The sequence below is a fragment of the Carcharhinus amblyrhynchos genome, chromosome 24 (genome assembly GCF_965287045.1).
Source record: "Carcharhinus amblyrhynchos chromosome 24, sCarAmb.v2.hapA, whole genome shotgun sequence".
NCBI lineage: Eukaryota > Metazoa > Chordata > Chondrichthyes > Carcharhiniformes > Carcharhinidae > Carcharhinus > Carcharhinus amblyrhynchos.
The window spans coordinates 35,265,476-35,285,800 of record NC_137347.1 but is presented as its reverse complement, the minus strand read 5'-3'; positions in this window follow the sequence as shown (position 1 = coordinate 35,285,800).

The window sequence follows — 20,325 nt, the reverse complement described above, 5'->3', positions numbered from 1 at the left end:
TCCAAATATGGTCTCACCAAGGTTCTGTATAGTTGCAGCGTAACCCCACGGCTCTTAAACTCAAACCCCCTGTTAATAAACACTAACACACTATAAGCCTTCTTCATGGTTCTATCCACTTGAGTGGCAACCTTCAGAGATCTGTGGATATGAACCCCAAGATCTCTCTGTTCCTCCACATTTTTCAGAACCCTGTTGTTGACCCTGTAATCCACATTCAAGTTTGTCCTACCAAAATGAATCACCTTGCACTTATCAGGGTTAAACTCCATCTGCCACTTTTCAGCCCAGCTCTGCATCCTATCAATGTCTCTTTGCAGCCTACCAGAGCCCTCCACCTCATCCACCACTCCACCAATCTTGGTGTTATCAGCAAATTTACTGACCGACCCTTCAGCCCTCTCTTCCAAGTCATTGATAAAAATCTCAAATAGCAGAGGACCCAGCACTGACCCCTGTGGTACACCGCTGGTAACTGGCCTCTAGTCTGAAAATTTTTCCTCCACCACTACCTCTGTCTTCTATGAGACAGCCAGTTACTTATCCAATTGGCCAAATTTCCTTCTATCCCACACCTCCTTATCTTCATGAGCCTACCATGGGGAACCTTATCAAACACCTTACTAAAATCCATGTATATGACACGAACTGTTCTACCTTCGTCTACACACTTAGTTACCCCCTCAAAGAATTCAATCAAATTTGTGAGGCAGGACGTACCCCTCACGAAACCATGCTGACTATTCCAGATTAAGCTGCATCTTTCCAAATGGTCATAAATCCTTTCTCTCAAGTCCCTTTTCATTAACTTACCAACCACCGAAGTAAGACTAATTGGCCTATAATTACCAGGAATTATAAGTTCCTGGCGCTGTGAGGCAGCAGCGTTAACCACTGTGCCACCGTGCCATCCCAACACTGGCAGACCCTGCTGCCTGACGCCACCCAGCATAAACTGGATTACTGAGATGTTTCTGGCTTTGCCACTGCTTTCTAAGATCAGAAGTTTCCCCAGCAGGTGGACTGCTGGTGCCTTCAAATGTCAGCTACAGTTCAGCACTTAGCTCAGGTGCCCCTGAGGTAGAAGGCAGTGAATTCAAGTCGCCCTCTCAAACTGATACACCTGGCAAGAACTGAGGGAATGCTCGATCCTTAGAGTCTTCGCTGGATGAGAGGTTAGACCAAAAACTCTGTCTCCTTTCTCAGGTGAGCCTAGAAGATCCCATGGCACTATTTGGAGAGTTATCCTTGGGCCAACATGACAGATTATCTGGTCATTGTCACATTTCTCTTTATGGGACCTTAAATACGTATTCATGAGGCCTGAGAGTCACTGGCTACTCCAGCTTTTGGTGCCCAGGCTTTATTGCCCTTGAGAAGGTAGTAGTGAGCTGCTGCGGTCCACGTGGTGTGGTTACACCTCGGGGGGGGCATCTTCACTGCATCCTTGAAGAGTTCAAACATCCCCACCTACCCATGGAGGGGCCTGGCCTGTGACCGACCAAAATGGTGATGGTCTATTTAAGAAGGGGCTGAACACACGGAAAGCCTTCATGGGAATGCAGAGGCAAAGACAGAGAGAGAAAGCGCACAAACTTCCAAACCCCTCACTTGTCCCACTTGTGACAGTCTGCAAATCGCACAATGGGTTCTGAAATGGCTGATAAGTTATAGAGTCAGAGAGCAATACAGAAACAGGCCCTTCAGCCCAAACGGCCCATGCTGACCATGGTGCCCTCCCAGCTAGGGCCAGCTGCCTGCGTTTGGCCCACATCCCGCTAATCCTTTCCCATCCATGTACTTATCCAAATGCTATTTAAACATTGCTATTGTACCTGCCTCAACCACTTCCTCTGGCAGCTCAATCCATCTACACACCACCCCCTGCATGAAGAAGTCACCCTCAGGACCCTTTTAAATCTTTCCCCTTTCACCTTAAACGTAGGCCCTCAAGTTTCCAATTTGCCTTCCCTGGGAAAAAGATTACGTGCGTTCATCCTACCGATGCCGCTCCTGAATTTATACACCTCAATAAGACCACCCCTCATTCTCCTACATTCCAAGGAGTAAAGCCCTAGCCTGGCCAACTGCTCCCTATAACTGAGGCCCATCACTTCTGGCAACATCCTCGTAAATCTTCTTTGCACTCTTTCCAGTTTATCAATATCTTTCCGGTTTATTAAGTCCTTTGAACCGGAATGGATGCAGGTCATCCTCAATCCAAAGCGACTTCTTGAGAGAGAATGGAGAAGGAAAGTACATCCACAGCACCTTTGGAGGGGTCGGTGATGGAATGGTGTGTGACATGCAGATGGTGGAGTTGCCATGGTACCTGCTGCACTTGTCCTTCTGGGCAATAGAAGTCACAGGTTGGCATAAATCGGCTGCCATATTTCCTATAAACAAGAATGATTACTACTTGAAAAATATGTCACTGAGTATGAAGTGCTTGGGGAATGTCCTGAGATCATGAAGGGCATCACATAAATGTGAGTCTTTCTCTCTAGAAATCCGCCCTCCCAGACTTGAGGTATCTCCGTGATGCTGACTGAACAGCTAGGAAGGCTAGAAAGATCATGTCCATTGGCCATGCTAAGAAATTGCCCGTTAGTTTCCAGGGATATGTAAGTTAGAGGGATTAGTGGGTATAATATGTAGGGATATGGCGGTAGGGCCTGGGTGGGATTGTGTTCGGTGTAGACTCAATGGACCGAAGGGCCTATTTCTGCTCTGTAGGGCTCTATGATTCTATGATATGACATGATCTTAAAGAACAGGGGAACATTTTTCATGAACTGGGATGCAGAATTATAAAATGCTTACAGTGCAGAAGGAGGCCATCGAGTCCGCACCAACAACAATCCCACCCAGGCCCTACCCCTGTCACCCCCTTGTATTTACCCTGATAATCTCCCTGACAGTAAAGGGTAATTTAACATGACCAATCCATCTAACCTGCACACCTTTGACGTGTGGGTGGAAACTGGAGCACCCGGAGGAAACCCACACAGACACGGGGAGAATGTGTAAACTCCACACAGACAGTGACCCAAGGCCGGGATTGAAGCCAGGTCCCTGACGCAGTGAGTGGCAGGGCTAACTACTGTGCCACCGTGCCACAAAGTGGATGCAGAAGTGGAACCAAGAGATATGCCGAGCTCCTCCTATTCAGGGATCGTTCTTCCTGCTCATTTGCTTTGTGCAGTTTTTTGCGAGGCTGGACACTGAAGTAAATAATTAGGCTGATGCTTTTGACTGACCCATCCACCGACCCAAGATTACAGCTGCGCAAATGAATATTTCGCCTAAGCGTATGATTGGCCCGTAGCGAACAAAACAAAATCATCTACAAACACAAGGGCTCACCCTTGTACCCTGCGCACATCGCCATGGAAGCAAAAAGTGTGGCACGCGGTTACAAATGGGCCTAAACAGAGAGAGCACACTCGGCCATCATTCTAATAAAGACTGACACCTCATTATCTGACCAATTTGCTAATGCATCACAGTACATCTCAAAATAACTCACATCGCATCTCTCCAAGTTGCCTTTCGATCAATCGGTGCATGCAAAATCACACACCTCATGGAGACAAGTCACCTTCAATGTCCATCAGACCTCCACAAGGGAATCTGCCTGTCAGAACGCATAACACCACAATACTTTAAGAGGAGCCGAGGGGCATGGGTCACTGGCTCTTTCAGGGTGAGGACAGCCTCGGGCCTAGCTTTTAAGTGATGATTTGCCGCTATGTCCCTTTTCCACTGGGGACAATTCCTTCAGCGTTCGACATCACTGGCAATCATCAGATAACAAACCCCTCTGACTACATCAGAATGAAAGGTTAAGAACAGTCCTCAGAATAATGTGGAGAAAACAAAATGAAAAATGTGCAATAAATGGGAAGATAAGCTAATTACAATGGGCAGTCAGATTCTAATTCTGATCGTAAATACATTGCAAAGTCTTGAGGGTCTTGATCAGCAGCCGCACAGAGAACTTTGGACTGTCCTTTCCTCTGCTGTGTGCAAGGTGAGCTCGATGAGAGAGAATTAGGGAAATGCATTCAATAAAAAAATGTCTTTGCTTCTAATCTCATGTTTGCACTTGCGATATATAATTGGAAAATTTGCACACATTGACATTCTTCAATAAGCACTGACTGTGTCACCCAGTGACTGTTCAATGAGCAGCAAGTTGGCTTTATCATCCCTGCCCCCTTAGAAAGGCAAAAACCCCCCCAGTGAAAGCTAATCATCTCAGCCAGGTTCGAGCAGTTCTCTCTTGGACTCGTAATGGGCGGCACAGTGGCACAGTTGTTAGCACTGCTGCCTCGCAACATCAGGGACCCAGGTTCGATTCCCAGCTTAGGTTACTGTATGTGTGGAGTTTGCACGTTCTCCCCGCGTCTCCATGGGTTTCCCCCGGGCGGTCCAGTTTCCTCCCACAGTCCGAAAGACGTATTGGTTAGATGCATTGGCCGTGCTAAATTCTCCCGGAGTGTGGCGACTAGGGGATTTTCACAGTAACTTCATTGCAGTGTAAATGTAAGTCTACTTGTGACACTAACAAATAAACTTTAAAATGAAGCAGATTTTTTCTTTATTCATTTGTGGAACATGGGTGTCACTGGTTGGTCAGTGTTTATTGCCCATCCCTAGTTGCCCTTGTTCAGAGGGCAGTTGAGAGCTTTGCTGTGGCTCTGGAGTCACATGTAGGCCAGACCAGGTAAGGATGGCAGATTTCCTCCCCTAAATGACATTAGCGAACCAGATGGGTTTTCCCGATAATCAACAATGGTTTCATGGACATCAGTAGATTCAGATATTCCAGATATTTTTTGTTGAATTCAAATTCCACATACTGCTGTGGCGGGATTCCAAACCGGGTCCCCAGAACATCAGCTGAGTTTCTGGATTAATAACTAAAACAGAAAATGCTGGAAAATCTCAGCAGGTCTGACAGCATTTGTGGAGAGAGAATGGAGCCAATGTTTCTAGCCTGGATGACCCTTTGTCACATCTGGCTCTGTTCGCTCTCCACAAATGTTGTCAGACCTGCTGAGATTTTCCAGCATTTTCTGTTTTTGCTTCAGATTCCAGCATCTGCAGTATTTTTCTTTTCTATTTCTGGAATAATAACATACCACCAGACTATCACTTCCCTGAAAAGACAGCTCAAAGTAGATGGGGAATGTTTTCTTTGTACACAGCAGAGTGCAACCAGAGAAACGAGTCATTTCTTCTCACTTGCCCCCAACTGGCTCAAGTTAAGCTGTAAACCTGTTAGAATGTTTCATGGGATCCAATCCCTACAGTGCAGAAGGAGGCCACTCAGCCCATCGAATCTGCACTGACAACAATCCCATCCAGGCTCAATCCTCATAACCCCACATATTTACCCTGCTAATCCCTCTAACCTATGCATACCGGGACACTAAGAGGCAATTTAGCACGGCCAATGCACCCAACCCAGCACATCTGTGGAGTGTGGGAGGAAACCGGAGCACCCAGAGGAAACCCACACAGACACGGGGAGAAAGTGCAAACTCCACTCAGACAGTGGGTCAAGTCAGGAACCAAACCCAGGTCCTGTGAGGGAGCAGTGCTAACCACTGTGCCACCGTGCCACCCATTTCACTAAGTTTCACCAACTTGCTGCTTGATGAGATGATTGAAAAGTCTGCGACGATCTCCATGGGGGAGTGAGATGTGCGGGCGCTGGAATTGGTAGGAGTCTTTTCAAACAGACTCTTTTCAAACTCCCTCTCTCAGCCTCATTTAGCCATGGGCCCACTCCATCTAGGGTTGGGCATCACAGAGAATGTGCATCCCATCTTGAAAAGACATGAAGGTTGGCTTACCCTCGGTCAAGTGGGAAAATAGTGCAGAAATGTTAGGTTTGTTTGATCAATTTACGTACAAGGTTAGCAGTGCAATTAATAATCCTCTCCACATTTCCATTGAAACTGGGCAAAAAAGCACCTGCTAAATTAGAATTCCAATTAGCTTTTATAGAAAGAATAGGTAAAATCATAATAAATTTAGTGACAAATGGAAGAATACCAAACCAGATAAAACTGAAACATAATTATATAAACATAATTACTATCTCTTGTCAGTGAAACAATTAAATCAAATTAAATGTCATAATTTAGATAGACTTTTTTTAAAAATTCAGCCAGGAGAGCGGAGCAGGATTTAAATAATACCTTCTCTTCGAATGCAAATGATGCTGCAGCTGTGAATCGATGAAACTGTTGCCTTAAGTCAGATAGTTAGCACTCAGGGAATGCTGCATTGTCGGAGGTGCTGACTTTCAGGGAAGGTGTTGAACCGTGGACTTTTCCGGCCTCTCAAGTGGACGTGAAGGATCTGATGACACTCTTGTACGGAGTTGCCAGTGTTGGACTGGGGTAGGTACAGTAAACAGTCTCGCAACACCAGGTTAAAGTCCAACAGGTTTATTTGGTAGCACGAGCTTTTGGAGCGTTGCCCCTTCGTCAGGTGAGTGAAGAGTTCAGTTCACAAACAGGGCATATTGTAGACACAAACTCCATTTTCAAGATAATGGGTTGGAATGTGAGTCTTAACTGGTAATCAAGTCTTTACTGATGTAGACAATGTGGGTGGAGAGAGGGTTCATGTTTTTGAATTCACGAGAGGGTTGAAGATCTAGGGCTCACGTCACACTATCTGTAACACCCACGGCTTGCCTGGGTTTGCAAAATCTCACTAACTATCCTGGCTGGAGACATTACACACCTCATTAACCTGCGTTTAATCCTCTCTCCACTCGCACCTTCAGTGCCCCGGTCAGTATCCATGCATTGATCAATAACACGAGAACAGTGTTACAGAATCAGAGATTCGAAGAAGTTTACAGCATGGAAACAGGCCCTTCGGCCCAACTTGCCCATGCCGTCCCTTTTTTTAACCCCTAAGCTAGTCCCAATTGCTCACATTTGGCTCATATCCCCTTATACCTATCTTACCAGTGTAACTGTCTCAACGCTTTTTAAAAGACAAAATTGTACCCACCTCTACGACTACCTCTGGCAGCTTGTTCCAGACACTCACCACCCTCTGTGTGAAAAAATTGCCCCTCTGTACCATTTTGTATCTCTCCCCGCTCACCTTAAACCTATGCTCTCTAGTTTTAGACTCCCCTATCTTTGGGAAAAGATATTGACTATCTAACTGATCTATGCCTCTCATTATTTTATAGATCTCTATAAGATCACTCCTTAGCCTCCTTACCTCCAGAGGAAAAAGTCCCAGTCTATCCAGCCTCTCCTTATAACTCAAACCATCAAGTCCAGTAGCATTCTAATAAACCTTTTCTGCACTCTTTCTAATTTAATAAAATCCTTTCTATAATAGGGTCTGCTTAATATCACATTGCTGTCTTTGTGGAAGCTTAGGTGACACAAATTAGTTGTTATTTTTCCTACATTACAGCACCAACACTTCAAAAGAATTTCATTGGCTGTAGGGGGAGGCGATGGCCAACTGGTATTATTGCTTGACTATTAATCCAGAAACTCAGCTAAACTTCTGGGGACCCGGGTTCGATTCCCTCCACGGCAGATAGTCGAATTTGAATTCAATGAAAAATATCTGGAATCAAGGATCTATTGATGACCGTGAAACCATTGCCAATTTTTGGAAAAGCCCATCTGGTTCACTAATTTCCTTTAGCGAAGGAAATCTGCCGTCCTTACCCGGTCTGGCCTACATATGACTGCAGAGCCACAGCAATGTGGTTGACCCTCAACTGCTCCCCAAGGGCAACTAGGGACGGGCAATAAATGCTGGCTAGCCAGCGACACCCAAGTCCCACAAATGAATAAAATAAATATTTCTGGTCATTCTGGTCCATGGTGATGAAAGGCACTATACAAATATAGGTTTCAATTTTGCTTTGTTGTAGCATGCCATTGCACACCAGTTAATAGCATGGAAAAATTAGCTTACAAAAACAATATAAAAACACATTCTCTGAATGGTTCCCCTCTCTCCAAATTTGTTGTTTAGTGAGAAATTGCATCAGGAATCAATTATAAGTTCCAGAGCAAAGGATTTGTGTATTACCCTTCACTTAGCGAGTCCGAGTTGCTATGGCAACATGCACTTTTACACGTATGTTGTAGTTTGGAGCTACGGATAGCGATAGTGGAGGCTCCAACTCGTTTTCCATCATACGGTTGACCAGGAAGTTCTCCTGGTCTCTTACCACCTGCTATTTGTGTGTGATTGGAAGGATTTGCAGGTTAACACTGAATCTGTTTTTTTTATTCATTTATGGGACATGGGTGTCACTGGCTGGCCAGCAATTATTGCCCACCCCTAGTTGCCCTTGAGAAGATGATGATGAGCTGCCTTCTTGAATCGTTGCAGTCCATGTTCTACAGGTTGACCCACAATGCCGTTAGGGAGGGGATTCCAGGATTTTGACCCAGCGACTGCGAAGGAATGGCCGACGTATTTCCAAGTCAGCATGGTGAATAACTTGGAGCAGAATTTGCAAGCAGTGGTGTTCCCATGTATCTGCTAACCTTATTCTTCTGGATGGAAGTGGTCGTGGGTTTGGAAGGTGCTGCTTGAGGATCTTTGGTGAATTGGCCGTATTATAAACACACTTTTCTCAGCCATCAATTGCTGGCGTGGAGTCGAACCTGGAGGTCCTGGCTGAGAGGCAGGGATGCTATCTACTGTGCCACAAGACGTCCAGAGCAAGAGGACAAATTGGAGCCAGGAGACTTGGGAGTCAAATAAGAAATCATCAAAACTTTAATTCAATCTTCATGGTGACAAGCCTTGAGATATCCAAAAAGGCAAAGAACTATTTAAGCTCAGGTGACTTTCCTCCATTTTGAGTCTACTTATATGGTGGCACATTGTACGGGAAGGGGTAGATGATAGTCTCATTTCTATATTTCATTTTATATCAGTTGGTGTGCTGACTGCTTTTTCTTTATCCTTTCACGGCATATAGATGTCACTGCGAAGGGCACTTCTTGAAGTGAGTGGCTTGCTAGGTCATTTCAGAGGGCGTCAACTGCATTGCTGTGGGCGTGGAGTCGCATGTAGGCCAGACCAGGTAAGGATGGCAGATTTCCTTTCCTAAAGGACATTGAGTCCTTTAAAAACCAGATGGGTTTTTATGAGAAGTGACGATGGTTTCATTAGACTTCTAGTTCCTTTTTTTTATTAAAGTCAAATTTCACCATCTGCCATGGTAGGATTTGAATGTGGATCCCCAGAGCATTACCCTGGATCTCTAGATTCCTGGTCTAGTGATTACCACCAGCTCCCCCTATTTTATCCTGACCTGTTTGTGTGCATTGCAGCTGTTGTGATTGGATAGTTAAGGAGGATAAAGATTAACATAATTCACAAGCACTTCAATAATTTTGCCACCATTTGTAATGCTGACATCAGACAAAAAATAAGCAACAAAAAGTGGGCTAAATCAAAAGAAGCTTATTTTTAAGAAAAGTTAAATTCAATCCATGCACCACAACTCTATTATAATGCCAGTCACAACATCTTATTATGTCCACTACCAGTAGCTCAAGGGCGAGTTGAGATTGGCAATAAATTTCAATCTTGCCAATGACACTCACGTTCAGAGAATTTTTAATAATATACATGCATCTCCTGTTGCGCTCATTCATTGATACAAGGGTAAGATATGAACACAGCTCAATTGTGTTATTAAAATGAAAATGAAATTTATAACAGAACTACCTCTTCCCTTCTTCTTGTTCAGATAATGAAGCCGGTATTTGGTGTCCAAGTTCAGAAGTAGCCAGGTTTGGTTGGAGTTTCTTGCCAAGTTTAGCACTGGACCACGTTGGAAGCTGTAACTTTTCTCAGTGTCCCTGAGAAGGTGAGAAAGTAAAGAACATGTTTTCCTGATTAGCCAAGGAATCCTACTCGCTGCGACAGTGAATAAGAGCATGGAGCAGGAGTAGGCCATCTGGCCCCTCAAGTCTGCTCCGCCATTAAATAAGATCATGGCTGATCTTTTCGTGGACTCAGCTCCACTTACCCACCTGCTCACCATAACCCTTAATTCCTTTACTATTCAAAAATCTACCTATCCTTGCCTTAAAAATATTCAATGAGGTGGCCTCAACTGCTTCACTGGGCAGGGAATTCCACAGATTCACAACCCTTTGGGTGAAGAAGCTCCTCCTCAACTCACTCCTAAATCTGCTTCCCCTTATTATGAGGCCTTGCCCCCTAGTTCTAGTTTGACCTGCCAATGGAAACAACCTTCCCGCTTCTATCTTATCATTCCACTCCATAATCTTACTTGTTTCTATAAGATCTCCCCTCATTCTTCTGAATTCAGATGAATATCATCCCAGTCTGTTGAGGCTGATCTTCAATCTTTAGGCAACTCTGAATGGATATCTTGCCTTTAACCTTGTGAGACACCAAGGCTAGATTGGCCACCTATACTGGGGAGATCCTATATATTGTTGGGATTTCTGTAACCCCAGTTATACACAGGCAACAGACAGTCTGATTCCCCCTAATAGGATTGGGACCCAGCCTTCTGGGAAAGGACTGGCAACAGAAAACCCACCTGGATTGGCAACAGATCCTTAAAATGGGTAGAGGCAATTTATACAAAGACTTTGGGAAGTACCCCAAAACACTCCAAGAAGGCCTCAGGAAGATTAGAGGCACTAGGGCCAAGATCCACATGGACTCAGCTACCCAGTTTTGTAGCATTAGTAAGCTTGCATACATTATTCCCGATCTCTTAGTCTAATTTATGTATACAAGTTGTCAGTAGCACAGATCCACACAGCCCTCCAATAGTTACAGCCTACCAAATTGGAAATGCCTCTTACCCCTACAATCAGTCTCCTGTGTGTTAACCAATCCATGCTAAGATATCACCCCCATCTTCATGAGTCATTTGGGTGGCACGGTGGCACAGTGATTAGCACATCTGCAGCCTCATAGCACCAGGGATCCGGGTTTGCTTCCCACTTTGGGACACTGTCTGCGTGGAGGCTGCATGTTCTCCCCGTGTCTGCGTGGGTTTCCCCTGGGTGCTCCAGTTTCCTGCAACAGACAAAAAATATGCAGGTTAGAGTTGTTATAGACTCAATGGGCTGCTTCTACACTGTAGGGATTCTGTGATTATACATTTTTAATGTTATCGGATGCCTTTTGGAAATTCAATTATATTACATTTACAGGTTCCCCTCTACCCTACTAGTTACATCATCAAAAAGCTAATAACTTTGTCAAGTATGATTTCCCCTTGGTGAGATCAAGTTGATTTCATCTGGTGTGCACTATGACAATTTTCTAAATGCATTGTTAAGACTTCCTTAATAATGGATTCCAGCATTTTCCCAAGGAATGATAGTAAGCTGACTGTTTCTTTCTCTCCTCCAGAGTTGACAGCGAGGTAATATTTGTTAACCTTCAATCCGGAGGATTGTTTTAAAATCTACAGGAATCTGGAAAATCCAAAACCTGCGTCTCGGCAGCTGTCTGTTTCAGAACCACAGAATAAAGGCCATCAGGTCCTGGGGATTTGTTGGCTTTTAGTCTCTTAAGCTTCTCCAATACCTTTTCTCTGCTGATGTTAAGCTTCTTTGCTCATCATTATTATTATATGCTGATATTAATTTTCCTAACTCTAATAAGAGTGGGGAAAATTAATACCTCTATTTCTGGCATGTACGTGAAGACAGACGCAAAATATTTGATCAATGTCTCTGCCGTCTTCACATTCTCCTGTCTCTGATTCAAAGGGATCAATGTTTGATTTGATCGCTCTCCTTTTTAATACCTGCAAAATCTCTGGCGATTATCTGGTTTACTGTCATATCATAGAATCATAGGATCCTGCAGTGCGGAAGGGGGCCATTTGGCCCATCGAGGCTGCACCAGTCACAATCCCACCCAGGCCCTATTCTCATAACCCTACATATTTACCCTGCTAATCCCCCTGATACTAAGGGTCAACTTTCAGTGGCCAATCAACCCAACCTGCACATCTTTGGACTGTGGGAGGAAAGCGGAGCACCCAGAGGAAACCCACACAGACACGGGAGCATCTGAAACATATAGCATATAGCTTTTTTTTAAACTTTTTATCAACTTTTGGATCATCCTTTGCTGCCTTGGAAATTCCTGACATTTCAAGGGGGGGGGGTGATTTTTCCCACTCTTCCCGCCATCGGGAATCTTACCAGGTGGGGTTGGGGGGGGGAGGGACATGGAGGGGGGGCGCGGACCATGGAAAGGTCTGTTAACCTCGGGCGGAATTTTCCAGTTTCAGGGTGAACATGGCTGGAAAATCCTGCCCCAATTGTTTGCACCTGTTTATTCAAACCGCTGAGTGATCACCAAGACTGGCTGTTGAATGAACTTTTAGAGCCTGAGGGCAACCTTTGCTGGCAAGAAAATCCCACTCAAGGGAATAGGCCAGGTGCTGGAAAGCGGGACTAGTGTAGATTTAGTGTAGGTTTGTCGCTACAGGCTTGATGGGCTGAAGGACCTCTTTCGTATTGTAATGTACGATTCTAAGGCTGAGTGTGGTATTCCGAACTGGTCTCTGATCCAAGTACCCGACCATAATTAGCTTCTGAAAGTAAACGAGACTTGTTTTAAGCAATATAAGGGCGTGGAAGCTTTGGAGCGAGCGCAGAGAAGGTTCACCAGGATGTTGCCTGGTCTCGAGGGTGTTGGCTATGAGGAGAGGTTGGATAAACTAGGATTGTTTTCACCGGAAAAACGAAAGCTGAAAGGAGACCTGACAGAGGTCTACAACATTATGAGAGGCATAAACAGGATGGATAGTCAGAGGCTTTTTCACAGGGTGGAATTACAAGGGGAGTACAGGTTCAGGGTGAGACGGGAGATGTGCGGGGAAGTTTTTCATGCAGTGAGTGGTGTGTGCCTGGAATGCACTGCCAGAGGAGGTGGTGGAAATAGGCACATTTAAGAGGCATCTGGATGGGTACATGAATAAGGAGGGAATAGAGAGATACAGTCCAAGTAAGAGCAGGTTTATTTTTTAATTTAGTTAGGGTATGATGATCGGGACGAGTTTGGAGGGTTGAAGGGCCTGTTACTGTGCTGTACTTTTCTTTGTCCCTTACAACTGTACCAATAGTGAACATTGGTTAAACTTCTGCTGCCGTTTATAATAGCTTTCCCCCACTGGAATCTATCTGTCTCTTAAACTTAAAGTCCAACAGGTTTATTTGGGAGCACGAGCTTTTGGAGCACTGCCCCTTCATCAGGCTACCAAATAAACCTGTTGGACTTTAACCTGGTGTTGTGAGACTACTTACTGTGCCTACCCCAGTCCAACACTGGCAACTCCACATCTTAAACTTAAAAAACCTATTCCAGAATAACATTCTTAAATCTCTTTCTATGTATCCTTAAAACTCAGACATCCTCCTTCAATTAAATTAATATTTGTCCCACTTTATATTCTTTCCTCCCAGACTGCACTCTGTTCAGCTATAGAATTATAAATCTTGCCACATTAAACAGTGCGCTAACTGCATCACTTCATTTTTATCAACTTCTCTGACAGCCATAATCTAAAAAAATGCCCCAGTCAATTAATTTTTTCTCCGTTTGTGACGTGGTTCCAAACAACCTCTGTATCTAAATCTTTAAAATGGTTTATATTTTTCACAAATAACCAGAGACTATCTCACCAGCCTTCCCACGCACTGACCAGGTAGCTATGTTTTTCCTCCCACAATTTGCATTGCACAGTCATCGTAACAATTGTTTGGAACCAGTATCAATTCTAATCCAACCTATTGGGGATGATTAAACTTCACCCACACTGCTCTCTGGGCTGCGTCAGGATGTAACTTCGGGAAATGCCACAGGCAAAGTTCCTATCCGGAAGAGGAGTTTTGGGAGGGGGCACGGTGGCAGAGTGGTTAGCACCGCTGCCTCACAGCGCCAGGGACCCGGGGTTCGATACCCAGCTTGGGTCACTGTCTGTGCGGAGTCTGGATGTTCTCCCCATGACTGCGTGGGTTCCCTTCGGGTGCTCTGATTTTCTCCCACAGTCCAGAGATGAGTGGGTTAGGTGGACTGGCCATTCTAAATTGCCCCTTAGTCTCAGGGGAAGTAGCTAGGGTAAATGCATGGGGTTATGGTGATGGCACCTGGGTGGAATTGTAGTCGGTGCAGACTCGACGGGCTGAATGGCCTCCTTCAGTAGGACTTTATGAATATTAAAATAGCGTAGAAATATCAGTGTCTCATCTCCTTGAACAAACCAAAATCCAAGAAAATACAGATCATTCCTCCTTTAATTTCCTCCTTAGGTTATAACCTACCCTGGCTGCAGTGTTGTCTCGATCCTCTGATCAGTCTGTAGCGCTTTTCATTCCTCCCAGGCACTTTCTCTCTCAACACTTCATAACATCTGCTGTTACCCATCCCCAAACCATTTTGGATAAAGCACAATTAATCATATTTATCTGTGCCATGATAAAACATTTATAAAAGATTTCCTCCATCGGAATCTACCTGTCTCTTAAACTTCAAAAATATCTTTCAATGTATTCTTAAAACTCAATGACTTTCCTTCAATTTAAATTAAGTTCATTCCTCAATGTCGCAAGTAGGCTTACATTAACACTGCAATGAAGTTACTGTGAAAATCCCCTAGTGGCCACACTCCGGCGCCAGTTTGGGTATACTGAGGGAGAATTCAGCATGACCAGCGCACCTAAGCAGCTCATCTTTCAGACAGTGGAAGAAATCAGGGAACCCGGAGGAAACCCACACAGACACAGGAAGAATGTGCAAACTCCACACAGACAGTGATCCAAGCCGAGAATCGAACCCAGGTCTCTGGCACTGTCAAGCAGCAATGCTAACCACTGTACCACAGTTCTGCCCCCCCCCAAGGTACCACAACATGGCTCCTGTTCCACCAGAAGTCCACACATCCTAGACCACTGCTACACAAATATCAAGCATGCTTATCACTCCATCGCCCACCCACACTTTGGCAAATCAGAGCACAAGTAAACACTGAAATGGGAGAATCCATCAAAAAAAGTCTGAGGAATTGGGTGATCTCCTACAGGACAGCTTAGAATCAGTAGACTGGTTGGTATTTAAAAACTCTGCGACCAGCCTGAATTCCAGTAACTGACTTCATTAGTGAGTGTGTAGAAGACTGTGTGTCCAAAGAAACAAATCCGTGTGTTTCCCAACCGGAAACCATGGATGAACAGGGATGTCCGCTGCTTGCTGAAGTCCAGGTCTGAGGCGTTCACGGCAGGCAACCCTGACTTATACAACAAAGCCAGATACGATCTAAGCAGATCCATCAAAGATGCCAATTGAAAGTATTGGACCAAGTTAGAATCCCAGGTTAGCCACACGAACCCCCGCCAACTATGACAAGTCTGCAAGGTGTCACAGGCTACAAGGTGAAGAATGTAAAATCACCAACACAAATACACCCTTCCTTGATGAGCCCAATGCATTCTATACCCATTTTGAGCAAGAGGCCAGCGAGAGCATGGCCTCCACCCTGGAAGACTCAGACAAACCTATACCAGGGGTCACCACTGCAGACATCAGAACAACCTTCTCAAAGTTACATCACGGAAAGCGACTAGCCCAGGTGGAATACCTGGATGAGCACTCAGATCCTGTGTGGATCAGCTGGCGGGGGTATTTACGGACATCTTCAACCTCTCTTTACACCAAACTGAGGTCCCTATCTGCTTCAAGAAGACAACTTCCATCCCAGTACCAAAGGAAAGTTAGGTGGCTCTGATATCCAACATTATGAAGTGATTTGAAAGGTTAGTCATGACACAAATCAATTCCAGTCTCCCGGACTATCTGGATCCACTACAGTTCACCTATCACCACAACAGGTCCACAGCAGACGCTATCTCCCGGGCCCTGCACTCAACCCTGGAACACCTGGATAACAAAGATACCTATGTCAGACTCCTATTTATTGGCCACAGCTCAGCCTTCAACACTATTATTCCTACAAAACTCATCTCCAAACTCCGTGGTCTGGGCCTCAGCTCCTCCCTCTACGATTGGATCTTGAACTTCCTAACCCACAGACCACGATCAGTAAGGATAGGCAACAACACCTCCTCCATGATCATCCTCAACAGAGATGCTCTACAAGGCTGTGCTCTCAGCCTACTACTACATTCCTTATACACCTATGACTGTGTGGCAAAATTCCCCTCCAACTCGATTTTCAAGTTTGCTGATGACATCACCGTGGTGGGTCAGATCTCAAACAATAATGTGACAGAGTACAGGAAAGAGATAGAGAATCTGGTGAACTAGTGCAACAACAATAATCTCTCCCTCAATGTCAACAAAATAAAGGAGACAGTCATCGACTTCACGAAGTGTAGTGGAGTACATGCCTCTGTCTACACCAATGGAAACAAAGTAGAAATGATCGAGAGCATCAAGGCTTTAGATGTCCAGGTCACCAACAACCTGTCCTGATCCCCCTAGGCTAACACTATAGTTAAGAAAGTCCACCAACACCTCTACTTTCTCAGAAGGTCAAGGAAATTTGGCATGTCCAGTACAATTCTCACCAACTTTTACAGATATACCATGGAAAGCATTCTTTCTGGTTGTATCACAGGTTGATACGGCTCCTGCTCTGCCCAAGACCGCAAGAAACTACAAAGGGTCATGAATGAAGCCCAGACCAGCATGCAAACCAGCCTCTCATCCATTGACTCTGACTAGCTTCCTGCTGCTTCGGAAAAGCAACCAGCATAATCAAAAATCTCACGCGACCCGGACATTCTCTCTTCCACCTTCTTCCATCAGCAAAAGGATACAAAAGCCTGAGATCATGTACCAACCGACTTAAGAACAGCTTCTTCTCTTCTCCCATCAGACTTTTGAGTGGGCCTTCCTCGCACTAAGTTATCTTTCTCTACACCCTAGCTATGACTGTAATGCTACATTCTGCACCCTCTCTTTTCCTTCTCTACGTACGGTATGTTTTATTTGTATAGCAAGAAGCAATACTTTTTACTATATCCCAATAAATATGACAATAATAAATCAGATCAAATTATAAACTATTCAATACCACAGCTTTGAAAGAAAGAGCAGACACTGCAGTTGCCCATTCTTTATTCACCTGCCCAGGAGTCAATGTTTGACTTCCAATTTAACCCTTCCAATTAATTCCTTTTTCATTGTAGTGAAGTAATACCATAGCTTCTCTGTATCTATGTATCAAATCTCAGTATATTTTGAGCATCTCAGTTAGATCATTTCTGAAATATCTAAACCAAAGGAATATAATGTATTTTTTCAATCACTCCTTTGAACCTTGGTATCTGCTGAATCTGCAGTATATACCTTTAAGGCCAATATATCCTTTGTGAAATATCAGGCCCAAAACTGAACACAGTTCTCCAGATGGGGACTAATCAAGACTCTGTACTGTTGAAGCATCACCTCCTCACTTTTTACTTGTACTAGACACCAGATTTTAGTAACATATGTTCATGGATCTCTAAATCCCTCTGTTCCACCAGAGCTCCTACTCTCTCACCATTACAGAAATATTCCAATGTGTCTTCCTCAGTTCTGAAGGCTTTACACAGAATCACGGAATTGCCACTGCACAGGAGGCCATTCAGCCCATCGTGTCTGCATCGGCACTGGGAGTGAGATTTATAACTTAGTGCTATTTCCCTGCTTTTTCCCCATATCCTTGCACATTGTTTCTATTCAAGTATTCACCTAATGCCCTCTTGAATGCCCTGGCTGAACTAATGCCCTCTTGAATGCCAGGCAGTGCATTCCAAACACAAACTACATGTATGCAAAAGCTTTTTCTCACGTCAGATTTGCTTCATTTGAAAATCACTTTAGATCTGTACCCTCTTGTTCTTCATCCTTTTATAAGTGGGAACAGTTTCTCCCTGTCTACTCTGTCCAGTCCCCTTATAATTTTGAACATCTCTATCAAATCTCCTCTTAGCCTTCTTCTCTCCAAGGAAAACATTCTCAACCTCTCCAATTTATCCTCTTAACTAATACTTCCTTCTAATAATAATGATTCCTGGAATCATTCTTGTAAACATTTCTGCACTTTCTATAGTGTGGCACCCAGAGCTATACATAATATTCCAGCTGAGATCTAACTGATGTGTTGTATAAATTCAGCATAAACTCCTTGTCCTTGTACTCTATGCCTCTATTAACAAACCCAGAACACTATTTGCTTTATTAATGGTTCTCTTCACTCATCCTACCACATTCAATGCACATATACACCCAGGTTCCTCCGCTCCAGCCTCCCACCCACTGACTCTGTCTACACTTCCCACTGCCTCAGCAAAGCAGCCAGCATAATCAAGGATGCCACGTACCCCAGAAATTCTCTCTTCCACCTTCTTCCTTCAAGAAAAAGAAGCAAAAGTCTGAAGTCTCGTACCAACTGACTCAAGAACAGCTTTTTCCCCGCTGCTGTCAAACTTTTGAATGGACCTACCTTGAATATTTTGAATGGACTTATCTTGCATTAAGTTGATCTTTTTCTATACCCTAGCTATGACTGTAACACTACATTCTGCACTCTCTCGTTTCCTTCTCTATGAACAGTATGCTTTGTCTGTATAGCGCGCAAGAAACAATACTTTTCACTGTACGTTAATACATGTAACAATAATAAATCAAATCAAATCAAATCAAATCAAATCCTGCATCCCAGTAAGAACTGTATCCTTTATTTTGTATTGTCCGCCTATGCTCTTCCTGCCAAAATGCATCACCTCACACCTTGAATTTCATCTGCCACCTATCTGCCCACTCCACCAACTTGTACACGTCATTTTGAAGTTCCACATTGTCCTCTTCAGTTTACAATACTCACAAGCTTTGTATCATTTGCAAACGTTGAAATTGTCCCATGCACACCAAGGTCTAGCTCATTAATATATATCAGGGAAAGCAGGGATCCCAATGCCGACCCCTGGAGAACTCCACTACAAACCTTCCTCCAGCCTGGAAAGTATCCATTGACCATTACTGTTTTTTCAGCCAATTTTGTACCTGTGTCGCAACTGTGCCTTTTGTTCCATTAGCTATAACTTTTCCCACAAGTCTGCCGTGTGGCACTCTACTGAATGCCCGACTGCATCACCTACATCAACCCCTTTCTGTTACCTCCTCCAAACTCTCTAGCAAGTTAGTCAAGGTTGATTGGCTATGCTAAATTGACTCAAGTGTCAGGGGGATCAGCAAAGTAAATATGTGAGGTTATGGGAACAGGGCCTGGGTGGGATTGAGGTCGGTGCAGACTCAATAGGCTGAATAGCCTCCTTTTGCACTGTATGGAGTTTATGATTTCCATTTTAGGAATCCATGCTGGCTTTTCCAGTTTGAACTCAATCTGCATAATTCTGCCCATCCAGTTAATTAGTCTGAGTCCTGTTGTACCTTCCTCCTCCCATCTATAACACTTACTATATATTCTAACTTGGCAATAACACGCTTGATTAAATATCAGCATGATATCACTAGAAGGGGAATGTGTAATGTGACCCAGTCTTAGTTTCACATTTGCTTTGAGCAGAGCCACAGTAATGATGTCTTCAAGCTTTGTAACTATGTATATCTGTTCTCACGTGCCTAGTCTTACTAAATGAACACACAATATGTTTATTAAATCCCTCATGAGTGATTTGTGTTTTATGTCTTGTACGGATTAATTTGGAAACACGTGTAATGATGCACTGTCATAGATTTCATTTGTGAACACAAAAGGATGTATTAAGAAGAAAACAGCAGTTTCATGGCTGCACCTAGCTCCCTATGTGTCTCAGACCTAAATTAATTCATAGTATCCCTACAGTGCAGAAGGAGACCATTCAGCCCGCACCGACAATAATCACCCACACTGGCTCTATTCCCGTAACTCCATATATTTATCCTGCTAATTCCCCTGACACTAAGGGGCAATTTATCATGGCCAATCCACCTAGCCCGTACATCTTTTGTGTGTGGGAGGAAACCCCATGCAGACATGAGGATAATGTACTAACTCCTTCCAGACAGTGACTCGAGGCCCGAATTGAACCCAGGTCCCTGGCTCTGTGAGGCAGCAGTGCCACCGTGCTACCAGATTCCAACAAAATAAGTTAAGAAAGTTAAAGTTAAGAATTTGAGGGGTTTTTCTGTTTTTTGTAGAACGGCATAGTCCTGTAGACTGAGATGTTTCCACAAGATCAATATGAATGACAATAACGGTACCCCTTCTGGCACAGGCAGTTCATC